Source organism: Rhinolophus sinicus, linkage group LG10 (genome assembly GCF_036562045.2).
Source record: "Rhinolophus sinicus isolate RSC01 linkage group LG10, ASM3656204v1, whole genome shotgun sequence".
NCBI classification, from domain to species: Eukaryota; Metazoa; Chordata; class Mammalia; order Chiroptera; family Rhinolophidae; genus Rhinolophus; species Rhinolophus sinicus.
Window position 1 is genome coordinate 96,839,878 of NC_133759.1, and position 23,748 is coordinate 96,863,625.

The 23,748-nt window shown below is 39.5% G+C and overlaps 1 protein-coding gene across 3 annotated transcripts in view; it reads right to left on the reverse strand.

The window, feature by feature from the left end:
• The window catches only part of ATP10B (ATPase phospholipid transporting 10B (putative)), a 316,187-nt gene that overhangs the window by 205,439 nt on the left and 87,000 nt on the right, over nt 1–23,748 (reverse strand). For all 3 annotated transcript variants that reach the window (XM_074313866.1, XM_074313867.1, XM_019740727.2), the window contains exon 2: nt 7,992–8,058. The gene's annotated coding sequence lies outside the window, so the exon portion shown is untranslated. The remainder of the gene's footprint in view (nt 1–7,991; nt 8,059–23,748) is intronic.

Sequence of the window (23,748 nt, forward strand, 5' to 3'; positions counted from 1 at the left end):
ATAAGGAACGTGGGACCAATGTGTTATACGTACAGATTATGGGAATGCTTCAAACTTACAGAAAATCCGAATGATTTATGGGCTTATTTCATGTATAATCTTATAATTTTCATGTATAATCAATTAACTCCGTTAATTGAGGAAAATGTCATGAGCCAGTTGTCCTATTAATGGATAATTATTGGTGGTTCCGTAAATAAAAGAGAAGATAGAACAAGGAACAAGCCTCTTTTGAGGGTAACAAAAGGGGGCTATTCCCAAGCTTGGGAATAAAATGAGGTAAAAAGAACTGAATATAATATCCAAATGCATGAAAATCTTTCCATAGGATCTTGGTTGGTTGCTTGGGTAATTGTGACCTTATGAGTACTGTTGAATCCTGTTAGATTGCTAAGAAGAAACATAGACATAGAACATATTTTAGAAAAGATAAAACACCCACACCTTAAATCTGTAACTGCAAGATAGGAGCTCGGAATTTTTAAGAACATGAAGTTTGCCTAACACTTCAGCCTGTCTAGGATTTTTTAAAAAGGGACTCGGCATTTCACGTTTCTCCATTTGCTAAAGAGAAGAGTGCTGTGCAAGTGCTTGCTCCATTTCCTCCCTTTTCTCAGAGTCCCATGCTTTCTTGGCACACACACGACCTAGACTCACAGATTTGGTTAACCAGAGAATGGTAGTGCCCGAAGGTAGAGGTCATTTTGCACAGCTTCCTTGTGCCATGGGTGAGGACACGGAAGCTCAAAAAAGTTAAGGGCGACATAAGTCCACACAGGAAGTTGGTGGCAGAGATGGGACCACAAACCACATTTCTTCACTGCTAAGGCCCGTGCTTTTTCCCTCACTGCTTCCGCAACAAAGAGAGAGGCACACCCAATTTAGGGACAAGAGGGTCTAGAATATCTCTTGGGCTGCCATGCTGATCAATGGATATGGAGTCCTCAAAACATAGGTCCATTTTCCAAGCTGCTCAGACATTTTAAATACTAACAGGCACATGGCAAGTTATGTGTATCATGAAGTTGGATTTAATGCCACTGTCTGGCTAATTCAAACCCTGATAGCAAATAATAGATAAGAAATACTATGTTCAGTTTTTGTTAGAGAGGTCATGTTTCTTTTGTCTGACTGCTGGAATTCCCTAATAAATCATGTTAGAAGATCATACGTCACAGAAGTTTACATATTTCCCCTTTCCAGTAGTCAACTTTCTTATACTTAAGTGAACTGAGCATTTTATATGCATTTCTATTTCATGACTGCATCATGCTTTTCGTACATGACTTTCAGACAGTTTGTCAGGTTTAGCCTTTAATATTCTTGCTGCCCAAACTTGCCAATTAAAGAAGAACTTGTTGGCAAAGCTTTTGCCCCCATCTCCCACCACCAGTACCATACTACCAGGATGAACTTTATAAGCTTCAGACCAATTATTTATGATAAGCTGTGTAAATATTCCTGCTGGTAATTGTTATAACTATTATTGAACTTACTTGATGCCAAGCACTGTTAAGCACTCCACATAATCTGACTCGTTTAATTCTCCTATAACCTTAACAGATTGACATAATTGTTCCCATAAAAAGAAAAAATACAGGGTCATAAAATTCTTCAAATGAGCTGAAATATAACAGAAGAGGTTGTGGGGGAAAATATTCTTATGGTGATTTGGATAAGTCAATGCTTATTTGTCTTAAATTTAGTCATGAGAAAGGCAGGGTCTAGATGAATCTTCACTAAACAGGCAAAATAATGTCTTATGTACTTGCAGTGGACAGTAACTTGAAGCCCTTTAGCTGGTTAACCAGATGCAAATACTGGCATAAGATTGATGAGCAAGAGTTGGAAGAAGTATTGAACAAATAAAAACACGAGAGACTAGCCATAAAACTAGCTCCTTCACTGAGGCAAGGGATGTACAGTTGCCCAGGGCACCAAACATCTCTGGAAAGATGCTGGGATACATTTCATTTACCACACTTGTCTTAGGAAGAAAACAGTGTAAGCAGCTCCAGAAGAGGTGAGAGACCCCCCAGGGGGTATGCATGAGTACTCCTAGATCAATGGTTCGCAACAAAGGATGAGTTCCCCCCCACCCCACCCCCAACACACACACACACACACACACACACACACACACACTGGTGCTTTCGGCAATATCTGGAGACATCTTTGATTGTCAGACTGGGTTGGGGGTGCTACTGGTATCTAGTGGGTAGAGCCTCGGGATGCTGCTAAACATCCTACATTGCATAGGACATCCTCTCACCACTAAGAATTATCTGACCCCAAATGTCAATAGTGCTAAGCTTGAGAAACCTTGCCTTAGATGTTTCCTGAACTACCAACGTGATGAGTTAGGATAATTGTAGGACTAATTCATGGAGTAAACAAGGTGAGTTTGGGAAGTTTTGTCTACCCTTCCCCAACCTCAGCGTGGCTCTTTCCTCACATAAAAGTTGAGCAAACTTTTGAAGATGGGCAATTTGAGGGAGTGTGAAGTCTTAGTCTGGGCCTCCACTAATTAATTTGATTTCTGAAGTAATTTTTGAAAACAAAATAATGATGAGGAACCTTTCTACTAAATGGTATTGAAGGGGCAGGGACAGGCTCAGTTGAAAAATAGCAACCAGAGAATACCTTAGTGGATGAAAACCTTTGTCATCAAGTAACCTATGTGATATGTAGTGTTCCTAAACCAGATGTTGCACAGTGGTGACAATCTGCAGAAATATTTGGCGTGGCCTGCCCAGACTTAAATTTTAGATTAGTTGGCAGCATTAAACATTGGGATACTTCTGATAATAATCCTTTTTTTGTGGAACAAGCCAAAGAACCGATAACCACAGGTACACATTCCTACAAGTCAAGAGTTGGCTTCTGCTGAATAATGGCCACTCGCTTTGGATAGAGCACTAGTCTCTCCACTCCCCATCCGGACTGTTTCAGCAGGTTACATTACCTGCCTGGTCCCTGTAGCAATCTCAGTTTGCAACTTGGGTCTTAGGTTATACTTATACTCCTTTGACTATACTCTTTAGGGTGACACTGTATAATGATAATGTGTTTTGTAATATGATATGTAGGCTTGCCTAGATTAATTTTCATCAAATCAATGCTGTACCATCTTTCGGCCATTTTTGTTTTCATCATAGTTTTGACTTTTCCGTCACTTTCTTTCCTCCAATTTTTCTGGTTAACCAAAAGGTGACTAAATAGGGAAGAATAATTCAACGACTACGAACTGGTATATAAAGTCACCACAATTCCCTTCCTACCCACCTTTTTTTAGCTTACTAACTTTTGATATATAAAACATGAATAAAAATATCCCTGGCAGAAATATTTTGACCATCATGTAAGGAAACTTGGCAGGGATAACTCACTGAGATCTGCAGAAAATAAGTTTCAGAATAAAATACTGAATACTGATGTTGAAAGTACTTATAGACAAAATTCAAATAGGTATTTTATAGCGCCGGGTCAAGTCATTAGGAGGTTACAAAAGGAACTTACGATACTTTGAATAATAATTTGTTTAAATCAGAGAGAGCATGAGGAGGAACAGATTAGATAGCTTTGATATTCATAAAGTAAGGCCAAGTTTATACTTTATGCTGTGCAACAGAAGACGTTTGCAATGATTTAGGCCTAATACAGATCGCTACTGAGGTGTTTCTTATATTGATAAAAGTCAGGTTAAATAATCATTACACTTGTATAGAATACTGGTTCTTAATCCTTTTGGAATCAGGGTTTCTTTACACTTTTGACAATTATTTAGGATCCTAACGGGTTTATGTTTATGTGTGTTATATCCACCTATATGTACTGTATTAGAGACTTAGAACTAGAATATTTTAAAATAATTATTCATTTCTTTAATAAAAAGAATATATTCATTACATGTTAATATGTAACATATTTTTATGAAAAATAACTGTAGTTTTCAAAAGAAAAAATCAGTGAGAATTTTTCTAAAGCTCTTCAGTATTTGGATTAGTAGAAGACAGCTGGTTTCTCAAATTTACTCTCTCTGTTGTACCATTGTTTTGTTTGAAATTTATGAAGAAAAATCCAGTTTCATGCATAGTTGGAAAAAGGAGGATTTGTAGATCCTGGGAAAGAGTTTGGGGATTGTGATGGTTAGTTTTTATGTGCCAACTTGGCTAGGCTCCAGTCCCCAGTTATTCAATTGTGCACTAATCTAGGTGTTGCTGTGAAGGAATTTTGTAGGTGTGATCAGAGTCCATAATCAATGGGTTTCAAATAGGAGCGATTATGCTAGATAATCTGGATGGGCCTGATTCAATCAGTGGACAGGCCATGGAAGCAGAGTGTCACACTTGCCTCACCAGCCCTATAATCATGAAAGCCAGGTCTTTGCAATAAATGTCTTAATATGTATCTCCTACTGGGTTTGTTTCTCTAGTTGAACTCCGATAAGGGGAGCCCCTCCACCCCAGGGTTCCTTGAACCACACTTTGAGAATCACTGGTAAAGGATATATTTATAAAGCCTTTCAGGTCACTTGCTAATTGGTTTAGCATAATAATTCTATAAAGACAATACAGCAGAAATCATCACTTCTATCCTCAGAGAGGATATTATCAAGTGGCACACATCTGTTAGCAGCTCTTCGTCTTAGTCTTAAATTCCTGGTCCCTATTCCAGCGTTCTTTATACTTTAGCACAATAATCTCCTGTACATTTGGAAATATACTTACAGATATAGAAAGTCATATTATTGAATACACACATGCCACAAAGAAATCCTTTGGAAAAAGTGTGTAGAACATAAAACATATCTCACACATATGTGGTTATTAGGTGAAAACATGCCAGATGTTACTATCCACCTATATCTAAGCTATGAGTGAGAGTAATACCAAAAACAAAGGGCTTTGTTTTATGCTCAAGGATTTTATAATTTGCCTGAAAGAAATAAGATTATTCACCACTGAAGATATGAGATGAGCTTTAATAAAGAGATTAGGACTTTGATTCTTTCCCAATACCTTTTTGAGCACTCGACACTGGAACAGGGGGCCTCTTTTTTAGCTATTTCTATTATGGAATAGGGCCCCCGGCCCCGTAGCTGATGCCCTCACTAGTTAGTGAGTTTATGGAAGATGAGGATGATAACCAATCAGCAGGTGCTTAATAATAACAACCGGTTCATTGAATGACTGAGTGAGGACGCAAAGAAAGGGTATAATACATAATATAGGTGAAAAGGAAGAGCAAAAGTAGGAAAGTAGGGAGAAATGAGAAAAACTGAAGAATTAAAAGATGGAATATGACTTTTAAGGACAATTAAAAAAAATAAAATTAAATTAAAAAAAAACAAACTGAGCTAGAGCAGAGGGTGTGTGTTAGAGTATTAAGAGATCTATGAACACAAACGAAGGGTTGACATTTTATGAAAGACTAGCCAAGGAACCTGCGTTTAAGAGGAAGAAGAGTCAGAATAGTATCACGGTTAATAAGGGTATCAACTTCCGTCAGACAGAGGTGGGTTTGGATCCTGGTTCTGTCACATGCTAGCTACATGATGGTGGATAAATTACCTCACCTCTTTCAGCCTCAGTGTCCACACCATAAAATTTTGGAGCGTTACTATGAAAATAAATGAGAAAATATACGTACAGTACATCACATAGTGTCTTGCATAGAATAAATCCAGTAAGTGGTGACTCTCATAATTATTAATGTTATTACTATTATCAGTATTAATCCTAGAGGCAGCAAGCAGCTTATGGGGGGCTTCTAATGGGGATGATGACTTGGGGGCTGCTGTCAGTTTGGAAAATAACATTTAATGTTAGTTAGAATGAACTCTCAAGGGGCAATACTGGAGCCAGAGCAATCTGTTAGAAGGCCGTCTTAATAGCACAAGCACAAAGAAGGGAAAGTAAGGGACATCTTAGCCCAGGGCTCCTTTCACTGGGTCATCACACACTATAGATTCAACGTTGGTGATTTATGCTAAACAGGATCAAAAGGTCTGTCCTTATGTATAATTGGCAAAAGGGAAACCATACATTTTTGTAAGCATATTTAAGTGTGTCATTGATCAAATTTAGGGAAGGACTTTCAGAAAATGTCAAACTCCCTGACAGCTATTAGACTCCCAAGTTCTTTCTCTCTGCTTACACAGCAAATTAACTAGAGGTTCCCAGAAAACTAATTGCTCTGGGAGGCAGCAGTTTGGGGAAAAAACCTCCAACTTTATACCAGTCACACAAATATCTCTGCGTACTCCAGGATTTTATGAATTATATATAACACTGGATATACACGTATCTACAGAACTTACAAATGGTGGCTATTCACAGTTAACTAAACCCATCTGTTAATATCTGGGTACACTGGAGGTAAAGTCAATTAATAACTGGTAGTTATAACAGGAGCCAACTAGGAGAACTCACTTGTCTAACTATAGTGCTGGTGTTGTTATGTCTGTAGCCAAGAAATAATAGTAACATACTGTCAATTTCAAGCACTCTTCTTGGCTTTACTGTGAGGCTTACTGTTTATTTTACAAGACACACAGAATTGGGTTGCTTCCGGAGCTGCTTGTCACATAGGAGAATCTCAGTGGGGTGAATCTGAGGTTTTTCTGCAATTGTGCACTTTTAATAATCTGTACACAATTAAATCCAAAAGACATGCTGATCTCCATGGACGAGTATAATACCTTTGATTTAGTTCAGGAGGTAAATGCCAAATAGTACAGAACACACAGCAAAATTATGATTTCACTGCTAGTTTAAAGTGAAATTTCTCGTCTGAGAGTCTATAGGCACATATGTGTTTGTGTGAGTGTAATAGGTATGAATCCCCTTTTCAAAAGAACTTGAAGTTTCCATTGTGTATTTGTTCAGAAATCATTGTTGATCGAAACCAGTACTATAGGAACATAAAGGAAAAAAATAAAGACATTAAGAAAAAGACATCGCATGGTGGCTTTTGTTCATGATTTTCTGTTCATTGAATGCAAGTAGTCAAGTTGATTTTCCAAGTGGAAAGGATGGATTTTCTCAGAGTCAAACATGCATTGCTGGGCAGGCCCTGTGGGATAGAGGTGGAGTGAGACCTGAGAACAGAGAGATGTCATCTTCACCTGGAGATAAGTCTTGCCCTAGCGAGGTGTGCTAATAAGCAGTGTGTCGGGAAATTCAATGACTCCTCAGTGAGAGATAACTACGAATTAATAAAGTTAAAGTAATGGAACTTGGAATAAAAACAGAAGATGAAATAGGGCCTTGGATTTTATAGGATCCTATATTAGCATATCACTGATAAAGGAGACAGACTAAGGAAGATTAAGTAGTTTGCTTGAGGTCACAAGTCGATGGCACTATCAAGACGATTTTATGACTCCTAATCCTGTGTAATGCTGCCACTGCACACTGTCTCAATGAACTTACTATAATCACTGTATTTCTACCCAACTGTTTTCTGCCCAACTCGAACAACTTAAGCAAAAAGGGCAATTCATTGGCTCACAGAACTGGAACCTCCAGAGACCCAAGTGCTCCAACAATGTCATCAACACATTCCTTGCATGTGTCAGACGCGCTTTCTCCATATGCTGGGTCAGGTAGCCTTTGCAAACTCCAGAGACACATACCCACTCAGCCTGAAAGCCTCAGTAGAAAGTCTTTCCTGACACTTTTTTACTTTGCCAAAATTCCAGGAAAGCTTCTGATTGGTTCACTTTGGATTGAGTGCTCATTTCTGATCAATCACTGTTGCCACAGGGATGGAACTTGTGGATGGACACTCCGATTCACCAGCTAATGTACACACTCTGTGGCAAGGTCATCTCTTTTAACCTCATAGAATATATTACTCACAAGAAAAGGCGGTTTTCTAATCCGAAGGAGGTCAGGGATTCCAAATAGTCACAAACAACAATTATATATTATAATTATTTTAAAATGCAACCTCACGGGAGGAAATAACTAAGAACAGAAACTTACCGAACACAGGAACACTAACTCTGGAAATGGTGTTGTTTTCCTTCTTCTAAGTAACTTGCGTTGGTATCTGTAATGACAAAGATGAAGAAAAATCTCATTTCTGGAGATGGAGGAAAAGATTGATGCCCTATAGTTTACATCAGGATAATTGCTTTCATACACACTCTTGACATACAAAATATTTTATATCCTTAGAACAGTATTTGGCATTTAATGAAGGCTCATTCCCTTCCTTTCCACATATAGAGAGTCCATATGTAATTGTTACCTTGCTTTGTGCCAAGGCCACTGTCATCACCTTTTATCACCACAGACTTCAGCATCATTTATGTCATGAAGTCTCAATTAAAAGATAAACTTCCGTAAGCTAGTTCATATTTTTGGTTTTCAGTGTTTGAGTTTTTGAATGCCACAATTCCCCAAACGGCCTTCCATTGCTCTCTGGGATTTCACAGCACATAGTTCTCACTGTCCTAACATGAATCACTCTGATTTCCTTTTCAATTTCAGTTCACATGAACTCTGGTTATTAGGATACTGAGAATTCAATCATATAGCTGGAGATACTGTGAAGTCTGGCAAAATGACTTTTCTATGTCACTTTTGAGGAAAACCGAAGACTTAAATGCAGCCCACATTCTTAATTAAGAAATTGTCACCTGTGTAATTTCAGATGAAACCGAAGAAGCAGTGTCTTGGTTAGGAGCTGGGGCTTTTAAGTTAAACAGTTCTGGGTTGAAATCCTGACTTCTCACCAGCTGTGTGAGCCTAGGCATGTTACTTTACCTCTTTAAGCCTTAATGACCCCATTTATAACATGGGGGAACCACACCATCACCAAATCCGTAGATAGTGCACGTAGAGTATGTGATACTCTTTGAGCTCTACTAAGATTAACCATTGCTATGACAGTCATAACCCATTAATTGATGTGTGAGTAATGAAATAAAGAAAGAACAGAAATAACACCTATTGCAGTTCCTAGCATGGGCAACATGCGCATGTCTGTGGAACTGAATGCCGATTTTTATTGCTAGAGATAACCTATTCTTTACATTTTCTTCAAGAAGCTTCCCCAAATTTCTTTATTTTCATTGATCCACTTTCTTTCAGATTCTTTATAATTATAAAAAATAATTTTAATTCCTAATTATGAACTGCTTGCCACACAAGCTGTTGCATTAATATTCTCTTCAACTAAAATTTAGGTAACTTTTCTGCAGAATTATACATTACTTCTTGTATAATCTTTATATCACCTTCCTAAGCTTACAGTAAGGAGTCAATAAGTACTTGTGAATGGATTGATGAGTGGTAGGAACTTCCTTCTCTCCTCCAGCCCTTTTAAATCAAACTGGATTGTTTTACATAAATTGGCAGTAGACCCACATAGAGTTACGACAGGTATATGGATTGGAATGAGAACCCCTCTTAAAATTTTCTAAGACTCCTCAACTCCTTTTGTACAAATGTGTCTAAGGCTCATAAATCCCAAACTCTTATTCATTCGCTGTCAACAAGAGCCCAAATAAGCCTATGCTTTACTTTTATTACCTTTTAATATTCCTCAGTTATGAAAGATATGGAAGGAAAGGTAATGAAGGATGGATTTCCTGAGAACTTTGGTACCCATGCTTACGTGTTATCTTTGACATCATGGTTTGCCCAGAGGCTGGAGCTGAGGTGCCATTCAGTCCAGGACCATAAACAGTGGTAAATAAAGTGTCATCTGGGACTTGATCCGAAAGCTGCAGGCTCTGGGTACTACCATGTGACGTTTTTATTTTTATTTTTTTATTATTTATTTAAATTTATTGGGGTGACAATTGTTAGTAAAATTACATAGATTTCAGGTGTACAATTCTGTATTACATCATCTATAAATCCCATTCTGTGTTCACCACCCAGAGTCAGTTCTCCTTCCATCACCATATATTTGATCCCCCTTACTCTCTGGTAACCATTAAACTATTGTCTGTGTCTATGAGTTTTTGTTTCTCATTTGTCTTCTTCTTTTGCTGTTTTTGGTTTCTATAACACATATCAGTGAAATCATATGGTTCTCTGCTTTTTCTGTCTGACTTATTTTGCTTAGCATTATACTCTCAAGATCCACCCATGTTGACCATATGACATTTTTAATAAACTCAAATACTTGATTCACCCAGTAAGATGCTTTCCTGATGCCTTTCCTGAATGTCATGGCGCAGGCAAAGATATCAGATGTGAAGATATCCCAGATTGTGCCTCAACAGGAAGAAGGGCCCAGGCCCTTCCTGTTTGCTAGAGACACTTCTGCACCCAAATGCCTTGGGAAAGCCTTCCAAACCCTGCTGACTGTATCTCCAGAATCCTTCTCCATTCTACTTCTTCTCAATAGTCAGCAGCCCCCATTTCTTGCTGTGACCTCACTGCCTCTCCCATTTGTTCTCTCCTTCACTTTGTTACCTGCGTATCATGTTAACATGATAGTTTTGTTTCTGATTTCCAGGGTCTGCCTTAACTTTTGGTGCCTATGCAGGGTACAAATACCATCTTTGCAATCACATCAGTAACATGAGATAGAAGTTCTGTAACCGTATGTCCATCAGTGGCCCTCCTCACAATTTGCATCGCAGCTAACTCTGAATTGGGCCAGTGACTATAGGATGACAGGCCCATGTTTGATTTCCCATGAACCTCAGTAGTGATTACTATTCCACTATCCTTGACAGCTTTTTTTATTTTTTATTTTTATTTTCTGGGAAATTCTGTGGGAAGAATTAGTTTCATAAGACCAAAGATCATATTACTATATATTCTCACTTTTTCACATAGTAATGTTTCTGAAACTGTAGTGCATTTTATACTTGATGTGTACCTTTAGTGAGATCATTTTAAATCCCCAAATGCTATTATTTAATCTCCAATGCATTGTACTACTGCTGACATCATTCATTCAAGTGACATGGTAACATTGCATACACCTCAGTAGTAGAGGCTCTGAGATAAACTTCCTGGCTATGTCTTCACTGTATACATGCCATTTAACAGAGCTAAGGGGTGATTGGTCTAAGAGCTGTGAAAGCCAACCAAATCCTGAGCACCACAGTATGACATGGCTAGAGGCACTATTAAGCATGGTTTGCACAGACATGTTTGACCTGACCTCTGAAGCTCCTGTACAAAAACAACAGCCTGTCATTATCACAGAACCTGCTAGATCGCCACCACAGGGAAGGTGGAGTGGTGGCTATCTTTGCACAGTCAGTGCCTTTTTGCCCAAATTCTTCTGGCTTCCTTGAACATGTTGAACAGTTGGCTGTTATCTCAGGGAAAACCTACAGTCCATTGGATCCCATTTATTCTTTCTCTCTTAATTCAATTTACAAGTAAACGCCATCACAGGGTTCACAATGAGACTTCAGTGAATTTCCCCACCTGCACTCAGCATTTCACTTGCTGAAATGGCAATTGGAAATATTATGCTTTTCCTAAGCCAAAATCATAACCCCCTAAACCTGCATATTTTCCAATGGGACTCTCATTTCTATGGCATATGAGCATATAATCAGAAACAAGCTCATATTCCAATGTGAAAACACACTGTCTTGATTTTTTTCTTACTTGTAAAAAAAGGTATAACTGTATCTCTCTGATCTGGAAGTCAGAGGGTAAGTGATCATATATTTATAGAGAAAAGTCTTCCTCCTCTTGACAAATCAACTACATGATACTACCCTAAGATTTGGGGAGGTAAGTGACCTTCCCTAAGACATACAGATTGGTTGAGGACTAGGACTCATTGTGATGACACAGTAGGCATGTCTTTGAATTCCCAGGGGTATTTGGTGAGGAGAATCCTGGAATTCATACCACTATCCCTATACAGAGTCAGAGGATCACGATTTGGGGCACTCAATAGTACATGAAGCCAGAAGCATAAGAGCACACATGCAAACCACGTTACTCAATTGCGTTAATTAAACAGGGAAGCTAAGTAATTCCTATAAAGGTTAATTCTGTATTAACCACTGGGGAATCAGTGAGGTTTTGCATATGCACTGAAATTGATTCTCACAGACTTGGTTCTAATATCACTTCTGCTCATTTTACTGGTTGTTTGACACTGGGGAGCTACTTAATGTCTTGACATTAGTTTCTTCTTCTGAAACATAAGAAAAATAATGCCTACCTTACATGATTATTATAAATTCCCTCTCTATAGCTATCTCCATATCTCATATGTATTTACATATATGATATAATAAATCTTCAATGGCTGTTATTATTACTGTACTCTACCCAACACAACTGTAACTCAGGTACCATATCTAACAGCTCTCAATTTTCCCCATCAATATAAAAATTGGACAATATAATTCATCTCCTAGGCTACTATCATTTATTATCTTACCCCCTTATTCTCTGTTTGATTAAGGGAAGTCAAGGAAGTAGGACTAAACATAAAAATCATACAAAACATAATTTCAAGGTAACAGTACATGTGGGCCTGAAGATAGTATTATAATTGCCTACTTCTTTCAGTTGGGGAAAGAAAAGTCTGAAAAAACTTACAAAACCCTTCATTAAAATTTTCCCTTAGTACCTCCTTCATAAAAACCTCCTGCATATAACTGGCTTAGCAACAAACCATCTTATTCAAAGATGAATAATCACAAAGGAAACATCATAGAAATTGTCACTTTTATAGACAGATACTATGAAAAGCAAAAGGATGGATGGAACAGAAAAAAGAAGTGAAAAATAATGAATACTCAATAAAAAACTATTTCCATGGACAGGATAAAATTGAGACCAAGTTTTCATGTGAACATAACACAACACAACTATCTCATGAAGCAATCATCACCCAAAATCCAGAGACCATGTCAGAAGTCTAAAAGCCTAGAGAAGTATTGTAAAAATGCAGAAGAAAAAAATAATAGTTGATTGATCGAAGGAAAGAAATGGAAGAAAACTGAAGCTAACACAAAAATGAATTTGAAATGGAAAGTAGCACAATGGAGAACAAAAACTGCTATAAATGCAGTAAACTACAGAATACAGGACTGGGAAAAGCCAGTTGAAAAAGATCAGTAAGATCAGTAAAAAATTACTTTTTTCAAAGATAGACGGAGCTATCCAAGATGTGTATAATTGGAGCCCCTGACAAAGAAAATGGGAATAGACAACTAAGGCAAATATTAAGAATCATAATTAAAGAAATTATTTTTTTAGACATAGAGAAAGACTTGAATATATAGCTTGAAAGGCTGTATATTCCAAAAAGTGATACAGAAAGGCCAACATGACATACCCTAGTAAATTTACTGGATGTTGAAGACAAAGGGGGAATCCTTTGGGCAGCCAAAGGAAAACAGTTCAAGTTTGGGTTATGGTGGGGGAAAAGCTTCAACAAATGCTGAAAGATAGGCAGCATTGCCTACAAAATCTTCAGGGATAGAAAATATGGCTTAAAAAGTAAGAAAAAAATAAAATATAGTTTAAGAACTTTATTACCAGCCAAACTACCAATTGCATTTTTGAACATGCAAGAACTTAGGGAATATTACTCCTCAATCATCTTTACTGAAAAATCCATTGGAGGGAAACTTCAGCCTATCCATAAAAATTACAGCGAAAAGACTGGTGTTGAAGACTGAACCTATTGAACTATGGGACTGAGACTAAATGTCATGCAGGGATAATGGTTTCAGAGCAGAATATACATTTTATTAACCTTGACTAAAGGTGGGAGGAGAAAAGGGATAAATGAGAACAGGTGGTATAAATACAGTGATTTTCCCACATTTTTTAGGTAAGAATGATGAATTAAGCAGAAGTAAACACTAGCAAAGATTATACCATAAACTGAAATTGGGTGGTAGAATAAAGGAGAAAAAAGAAAATACACTAATTTTATCATTGATTGTAATAGACGGTTGATCGATACTATTTAGAGGATTACTAGTTATTACTAATGATATAGTTAAAATAATTACTAGAACACAAGTCAAGTATAAGCTTCCCAAAGTATTAAAACAAATACACACAAAAACTAAAACAAGAGACCATATACTGAAGAGTTTTAAAAAATACTAACAGAAAAAACCCCATGCTCTTTACATTAAGATTATAAATTATAGTAGATATGGCTACTTTCCTACATTAGATCAGTAGTGTTTAAATATTTCAACAATTGGTTAACTAAATGTCATTTAAGTAATTAGTGCCAGTTTTCCCTTGAGGCTTTATCCGAAAATTTCAGCATATTAAAAATGACAAATAAAGCTTTTTCTTGTTCCTGAAATTACGTAAACTTTTCCCTTAACTGATCAGCTAAATAACTACACCCAAATCAATGGCAACTTCATTAATAGGAGGGTCACTTGTTTTCCTTGAAAATGCCAGGACTCTCCTGGGTCAAGTGTACATTTGCACTTGAAGTTTACTGAATGATAGTGATGAGGATTGTTATTTAAACAAGATACAGCAATTTTTAGACAGTAGAGTGGTACGCCAATTTTCCAACTCTCCCCTCTTGCAGCAGGACTGGTGAAGGGAGATGTATTAGTTTGCTAGGGCTGCTGTAACAAAGTGCCACGCCCTGGGTGGGTTAAACAACAGCATTTTATGGTCTCACAGTGCTGGAGGCTAGAGGTCCTAGGTCAAGGTGTTGGTAGGGTTGGCTCTTTCTGGGGGCTGTGAGAGGGAATCTGGTCCATGCCTCCCTCCTAGATTCTGGTGTTTTGCTCACAATCCTTGATGCACCTTGGCCTGTACACTCATCATCTTGACCTCTTCCTTCATGTTCACCTTGTACTCTCCCTCTGTGTATGTTTCCATGCACACATTTCTCTTTTTTATAAGGACGCTGGTCACCTTGGATTAGGAGCCTACCTACTTCAGTATGACCTCATCTTAACTAACTACATCTGCATGACTCTATTTCCAAATGAAGTCACATTCGGAAATATTGGGGGTTAGAATTTTACATATGAATTCTAGAAGAATACAATCCAACCCATCACAAGAGAGAAGAGAAGGTAGTGGTTCTGAACTGGTTGAGAGGACCATCCAATCTATCAAAGCGGACAGACAAAACCAAACTGGATGCCAATTAAAATCCTATTAAAATTAGGTGCCATTGTCTGTATACATGTTCAATGTCACTGGCACCTCTTGAAGGATCTCTATATGCCAAGTAGATAATTCTGCTTATTGATATGTATCATTGATATGAAAGAAGGCAGATGAGTACATTAGAGTAAAAGAAGTCATTAGGATCCAAATCTAAGTACCTTGAAACTAGGACATCTGAGTGAATGGAAACATTCTGGAATTTTTAAGCCTTGCCAAATTTACTAATACTCATTTTGCTGTCCAGTGTAATTCACTGATGGTAGAACCTAGCAATCTTCCAACAGCTCACCTGGACTATTAACTCTTCACAGAGACACACATGCGCTGTTCTGGGCCAACAGTACAATTCTTTGTTGGTAACAAAGGGTGTAGGTGAGGGTGGCCTGATGTTGCACCTGTTGAAATGAACCCAAAGCATGTAAGAGCAAAGGACTTTCATATCTGCCAGGAGGGAAAGAAACCCTATCCCACATATTTCAGCTTCAGTTAATTGATCAATGTTTCCCAAGGCAGGGGGAGGCTATGTAAAAGGGTCTTGGGCAGTGTGAGATGAGGTAGGATGTTACTTAAAAGCAGTAATGTAACACTGATGTGTATAATGAGATTTTTCTTTTTTAGCTTCCTTTTGTATTTACATAATCAAAAGAACTGGCTGTCTCAATTTGATGCTAGTGTGATTTTTAAATCATAAGTCCTTCTAACCTTCCTTGTACCACAAAGGAAGATACCACAGGTCAGAGTTTAGGTTGTTTGGTTGGAATGCAATGTGATTATTAATTATTTTATCATTACTTTCTAGTTATGGCGATTGATATAAATATTTCATTTATTGAAGAGACAAGTTTGTTTTTAAGAATAAACTTAAAAGTTAATTTAAAAAAAGTTACAAAATAAATAAGTCATAATAGTTAAGCAAAGTTTTGAAAGGTGGCAGACAACTAAGTAAAATTTGAGAAATAGTGAATTCATTCTTTCATTTTTTTATGAAGGCATTTGCATATACGAACAAGGCACTGCACTAGATGCTTAATAAATATATTCAGTTATGGGAAAAAGTTATACTCCACCCAGAAATTTGCAGGGTTAGAAAGCAAATTTGGGTAGAAAGCAAAAACCCAGAAACCCGACAAATCTCTCTTTTGCTGAAATAGAGCTGGGGCCAGACTCCAACCACCTTTGGAGATGGTGGCAAGGCCTCCTCCTCTCTTTCTGTTTTTATTCCTGGCTGCCCTCTTTTGCATTATGCTCGATCCCACAAGCCCCTGCTGATCCTTTTGGGAATAGGCAGAGTATATAAAAAGGGAGGTGATTAATCAGTATTTGTTGAATAAATGAATACGTAAGTGAATGAATAAGTAAATAGACAAAACAGATGAACTGAGAATTGCACAGCTCTGATTGTTCTCAGCTCTCTTGTTTTAATAAGGAGGGCTGATGTGAGGCGCATACTGTGATTCTAACAAGGAAAGTAGCACCCTGCGTAGCCCAGATGGGGAACATCAAGTGGGAACCAGCAGGAAATTAGAGAAAAAGCAGTTCTTTAGTGAGTGTCTTGTCTTTTCCCAGATGTGTTTGTAGGGCTAGCTGATAATCCCACATAAAGAATGGGCCCAGAAACGACTTCCAGGAAAGTCAGAGGAAGCTGGAGCTTATGGCCACTTCGGTGAAACCTCAGGATTAACTGTACTGATTCCTAATTTATAGGACCATGAAAATAAAAGTCTTGGATGTCGGTAGAAAGTTATAAAATCCAATTTGAGTGGGAACCCAGCCTGAATTAATAAGAGAGAGAAAAAAACGTGACATGTTTTTGTTTTCTGCTTAGGAAGGGCATGAGCACGGCACTGAAAGTTCTTCTGGGGACAAGAGAAAATCCCTGGTGGCCTTGCGAGAGTTGTTTTCATCTTAGTTGATGGGATGATTCATAGGCTATTAGAGAAAATCTCAGTGGCAGAGCAAAGAGAAACACCAGACTGAATTTAACCATAGTCCTTGACTCCAGCTTTTAGCACTTCTTACTTTGTAAGATAGTAATTTACATACATGCCCTTTCTCCCCTTCTAAATTGGACTCTCCCAGAAGGCAGGAGTGACTTCCTGTTTCACTTTTGTATTCTCCACGGTACCCATTATTTGAGACACAATAGGTGTTCAGTATGTTTGGGTTAAATGCATGAATGGAAGTAGACATTTGAAACTTGCCTCAGCTGCTGTATACATTCTTTTCCAGGAATGTGTGAGCACTAACCATGAACCAGACACTACTTTTAGCCACTGGGAGAAATTAAAAAATCAGTGCAACAGCCTCACGTCTCAAGATAATTGTAATCCTGTGGCTGAGATAGCCACAAACACAAGCACGTTTTATACAACTGAGAACATGAGAAACAAAGTGAGAGGGGGGTCAGGCTAAGAGATGTGGGTGCACAGAGAAAGAGGAATCAGTTTCAGCTTTGGGGGTTGCTGACAGTGGGATCAGGGAAGTAACATGTGACGGAGGCTTTGAAGGATGAAATTCAACATGTATGGATAACTCTGGAGAAGGATGTCCCCAGGGAAAATTATACCAGAGATAAAATGGGGGGAAATTATACCATAGACAAAGATCTGGAGATGGACTAGAATAGAATGTGTTTTGGGATATTGGGTAGTGTAAAGGGGTTATAATAATGTCCAGAATGTAGGTGTGTGTGGGTGTATGTGGAGGGAGACAGGAAAAGAATCAAGGAGTTAAAGACCATCTGGGCAGAGATTTCACGGAGACTTAAAAACCGGGTGAAGCCATTTGAATTTAACTGAATAATGAAAGTCGCCGAGCAGAGACATGGCACCATCTAAGCTGCTCTTTAGGATCTTTAGGGCATAACAGTCAGCTCATCTCACAAAGAAATCTAGGGAAGAGTTATTAATGTCTCCTCCTTCAGGGTTGTCTTTTTCCTTCCAGGAATCATGGGTGCACTTCCCAAAAGGAGACTCCAAATGATGACAGATAACTTAAGGAATGGCTCCCTGCAGGAATTTGATCCCTGGTAATAAGAAAGGACAATGTGAAAGGAAGACAATGGGAGAGTCCTTCTAAAGCACAAGGCATAGTTGTCTCTGTTTCAGGTGGCTATTTATATACATTAAAAATAAAAAGCTTTCCTTGAAAATTTGCCATTAAAGAGAATGACCCGAGCATTTGTTTTTACTTTCCAGCAGGAAATGTTTTCCTGGACAATCAAATACCCATGGTTGATGACAGAAACCTCTACTTCACAAAGAAATGCCAGCTGATTAGAGTAGAGAAAGTGACAGAATCAGAAAAAGCACTGTGCAAGCTCTAAGGTTATTGATTCAGGCATGAATTTTCAATTGGTGTTAAAACTATCAGGTGATTAGAAATATACGCAAGTAATGAATAAAACACAAATGAGATCTCATTGCTCCTCTGAACACAACTTGGCTGCGGCCACTATTTTACTCTGAGTAAGAGCCAAAGTCATCACCGAGGTCTCCAAGGTGGCATGCCACTGGCCGCCATTACTTCTCTGACCTTAATTTCGCTATGACCTTTGCACTCCTGTGACTTCAGTAACATTGACCTTGTGACTATTGTTTGGACATACGGGTCACATACCCTCCTAGGGTCTCTCACTTGCTCTCCCCAAGGTATCACTTGTTCTTCCCCCAGATATCTGCACGGCCAACTCTTCCTGATACAAGTTACCTTCTCAGCACCCTGTGTATAAACCTCTCCCACTCCCCTGCCACCCCTGAGCCTCTGTGACCCCACTCTGCTTTTTCCTACCAGGCACTTATTAACGGCTAAGCTATGATATAATTTACTTATGCTGGGAGACAGAGATTTTATCTTTTGTTCTCTGCAAAAATCCCTCACCTATAGAATAGCACCTGGAATGCAGCAGTTGCTCCACTATTTGCTTGGGGTATTGAGTAAAGGCTATGGGCACAGGAGCCTTTTGTGACTCACACTTCATAAGTGGCTCCCGCACTGCAGTGCAGGCAGTCAGCACACATCACACATGTGGACTGGCCCCTGCATACATGAAGGACCATGCTAGCATTCACTGCCTTAAGGATGTGAGAAGTGGTGCCTAATCGGGGATAAGGGGACTGTATTAATGCTGAGAAATGAATGAGCTTGGGGAAAAAGACAATCAGCGCCTCTGACAAAGGAATCTGTTAGAAAAACATAAATGCAGTAGAGGCCAAGATCCACCAATTGCCAGATCGGGGCTTCTCTGCTTGAAAGATCCAGAAGTTTTGCTTCAACAGAATTTTCTCAATGCTCTGGCAGCTTCTGTGAACTTTCCTCATTTATGAAACATTCTAGAAACCAGCCCAGGGTCTGCATGCTGGTACGAGCATGTCTCATCTGGCCAGGAAATCAGGCGTTCTGCTTCTTGAACCTGGGAGGACCTTCCTCCTAGGAGGATGGGATATCAGGTACCATCTCTTGTCTGGAATCAGGAAGCAGAGGCGGGAGGCAGAAGGAAGCAGCCCAGTCTCAATGCAGGCTGTGAAACCATTCCATTTCCCCTCCTATAATTGGCTTTTTGTTGTTGTGGTTCTTAGGATTATGATCTTATATATTTTTCATTCGAGTGGTTCCTCATTCATGAGGCCATGGAATGGGTATCAGGGGTCTGCAAACCTGTGAAAACTAGACATTATCTCTAGACTGAATAAATATCAGATTTTTGTGTATGCACAAATACTATTTTTGAGATGTAGGTGCTCCTAAGAAAAATGAAATAGGAATCCTATCAAAAGTGGTACCAAATTCACAGCATAGTGTGTCATAGCACTCATAATACAGCAACTTTCTGTCACAACGGCTCACATAAATACACATAAGTTGTTATTATCATAAGAGTAGACAAAATCTTCTGTAGGAAAAGGTAGGGTAGGGATAAATGATGTATCTAGATCAAATTCATTGCTCACATCCTTAATATGACGGAGAGAAAGAGAGATGGTGAAACGACAGAGGGCTGGGATATACCCTAGCTCTCTGGCCGCCTAACCCAGGGCTGTCTCAACAACCACGCCACCCTGCCAGCTGATACCTGCCTTCCCACATTCCTCATTGAATGAGTGTTCCCCTAACCTTAGACCTCTGATGGTTTAACCTCTTGCTAGGTCCTCTGAATCAAAGGGCCAGAGCGCTCAGCTGAGAAGATCTTGCTCTCCAAGGTAAGACAGGCCTTTTTAAGAATGAGCTGCTGGCTGCCCCCAGGCAGTGCAGCACACACAGGCGTCCTCAGGAGAGGTAATCCAAGACCAATACTTCTATTCCAGAACTGAGCAGCTGGCTGCTCTGCCTCTCCTCTCACCCCAAATCAATCCAGTCTTTACATTGTAGAGTGAGTGGTAGTTCCAAAATTGAAATCCATGTATTGATTCAAGAAGCCTTTAAGCACTGAGCACATACTGTGCCTGTCGTTGAACAGACAGCCCGTACCCTGGAGGAGCTTACACAGAAGTCATGGGAGACAGACAGTAAACAAAGGCAATCAGGGGTGGTAAGAGATATGAGGACAGAAAAAAATGCAGGATTGGGAATGGAGAGACACAGGGTGTGTGTTTGGAGGTTCTTTTACTCTATAAAAAATTAGAACCCAAATCCATAATGTGGTCAACAGGGTTCTGTATGATCTGGTCCCGGATGTCTCTCCACACTCATCTTATACTGGACTTCTCACATTTACAACCCAGCCACATGAGCTCTCCTTCTGATCTTGACCTCTAGCATGAAATCTGCCACTGGGCCTTTGCACATGCTGTTCCCTTGGCCTCTGCCACCTCACACTGCTTTCCTTTCCCTAGGAAACTCCTTTAGAAGATTCTTCAATTGCCACGTCATCAGGAAAGACTTCCCTGACCCCCGGCTGGCACCACGGAGTTTCTCCTTCAGAGCACTTATCACATTCATAATTTACATTCTGCAGTTGTTTGATTAATGTCTGTTGCTTCCACTAGAACGTAAACTGCATAAAGGCAGAGACCACGTATTTTTTGCTTCATCCTAAGACCTAACATAACAGGTGTCTAATATCTACCTATCTCTATCTCTATCTCTATCTCTATCTCTATCTCTATCTCTATCTCTATCTCTATCTCTATCTCTATCTCCATCTCTATAATGAATGAAGATTATCTAGAGAGTCTCTTATGGACAGTTACAGTCTCCTCACCTGGGGATTTTGGATGCTCCCATGATGCTACTGAACTTTTTTTATTGAGGTAAAATTTACATAACAGATTAATCATTTTAGAGTGTACAGTGACAATACTTTCACAATGCCATGCAACCATCACCTTTATCTACATTTTCAATATTTTCCGCACTCCAAAGGGAAAATCCATATCTATTAGGCAGTCACTCCCCTTCCCACCCACCCCCCAAGCCCCTGGCAACCATGAGTCTGTTTTCTATCTCTATGGATTTGCCTATTCTGAGTATTTAATGTCAGTGGAATCCCACAATATGTGACATTTTGTGTCTGGCTTCTTTCACTTGAACATAATATTTTTGAGCTTCCTTTGCAATCCTGAAATTCAGAAATTAATTTAGTTTTTATGGCGAAATAACATTCCGTTGTATGAATATGCCACATGACATCTATCCACCCATCATTGGATGGATATTAAGGTTCTTCTGACCTTTGGAGAAGTGCTGCGTTTACGAATTTCTTTCTTAACTTTTTGAGGCCTTTTGCGTATGAAGACTAGAGGCCCATGTTTGGACACAGCTGAGGTCTGTCCCTTTGCCAAATGTTCCACATTGTGAGACCTGTCTGCTTGCCACGCCTTGTCCCTCCTGTTACTAGATGGAGAGTAGCCTCACGCATGCTCTGGGTGACCCCATGGGCTCTCTGTTCCTTGCCCCAGAGTCCCACCAGCACATGCCCTTCACCCCTAGCGATCTCTCTCCATTCCTCCTTCCTTTCTATCTGTGACCTCCACTGGGGCTGGGACACAGGTGTAAATGGGCCCTTGCTGCAAAAAAGTTGCAGACGAGTCCTGAAAGAAAGATGTTTTCCTTGGCCTTATTGATCTACTTAGGTAAGCTAGCCGCAAAGTTTGCAAACTTGGGAAAATTATTTAACCTCTGAGTCAATTTTCTCAGAGGTTTCTGTATAATAGGAATAATACAGGTTTTGTAGACATAAGTGAGAAATACAGGTAAAATGCCTGGACTTAGTGCCCACACCAGTATAAAATAGCCATTCGTTATTTTTCTCTGAGCTAAGATGACTTAGTATAGAGAGAATTCATTACTATAATTATTTGCAGAATGATTCAGAATTATTTGTTTTAATCAGGAAATTAACATTTCCTTTATGTGTGTCCTTTAGTGAGAAGTTGCAATCTATAATGGATCAAACGTGCCATTTCTCTGACTGAAACCTTCCTATGGCTTCTCATTGCATTTAGGGTAGAACCCAAAGACCTTCCACATCCTTCGTGGCTCTGTGATCTGGCCCCTGCCCACCTCTCCGGCTGTGTTCTCAGGCCTCTCTCCTGTCTTGTGCCACAGCCACACTGGTCTGCTGTTCCCTGGAGGCCCTGCTGTCTTTCCTGCGTCCGGTCCTCAGCATCTGCTGACCACCTAGCCTAGAACCTTGTTCCCCAGGACTCCCCAAACTCCAGGGTAAGAAGGAAACTGCTATCAACTTAGTTAACTGCTTCCATTCAGACAGGCCATTCTTTATGCTTCACATTTACAAGGAAAACAAAAACACACTTTTTGTCACTGCATGCTTTTTGTCTTCCTTCATAAGTGATTGTTTGTTTACCTGGATGAGGTCAGTGTTCCTTTTTAAACGGTGAGCTTTGTGAGGCATGGAACCTGGTCTGTTTAGCCCGCCCTGGCATTCTCAAAGCTGCCTACAGAGGAGGCCCCTCACCTTTGTGGAATGAATGAGGCCATGATTTCTCTTCCATCTTGGTGCCAAAATCATCTCCAAGGAGCCTTGCTTCTGATTCCATAGGGAAATCAAAAGCAATAGTAAGAGTCAATATGAAAGCGTTTGCATTGGCACTAAGGAATCTGGAGAGATGCAGCTGCCTTTTCAGGGTGGCTTAGATGGTTGGGGGCGGGGTGCGGTGTCATAGTTTTTAGTGGGATATGGAAAAAAATACTGTGAGCACCCACTCCCAGAAAAAAGGAACCATGGGGATTCGATAACACCAATTTGTCTAATTACTGAAAATAAAATGGCAAAGGAATCCAAATGCAGCCATGCAGAAAGCTTTGGGGGGCTGGGGTGGTGGTGGGAAGAACTACGAAAGGCCAGGAGGAAGCCTGGGGGTGTGGGGTGCTTATCAGGTGGGCTGTGATGGTTTCGCAGGTCGTACATCACAACCTAAATTGTGCATTTTGAACAGATGCAGTGTATTGTGTGGCAATTACTCCTCAATAATGTGGTTAAAAGCAATAACAAAATTACATGGGAAACAACAAGCACCACAGCGAGGTAATCATGGTTTTTCTCTGGCTGGTGAGCTCAGAAGCTAAGTTCCTGATGGTGGGGCTACTACAACCCACTTGTTCTGTTCTAGGAATTCTGGAATGGGACACTGGTGAGGTCATTTTCACAGACGTGAGGAAGAAAGAACAGCCC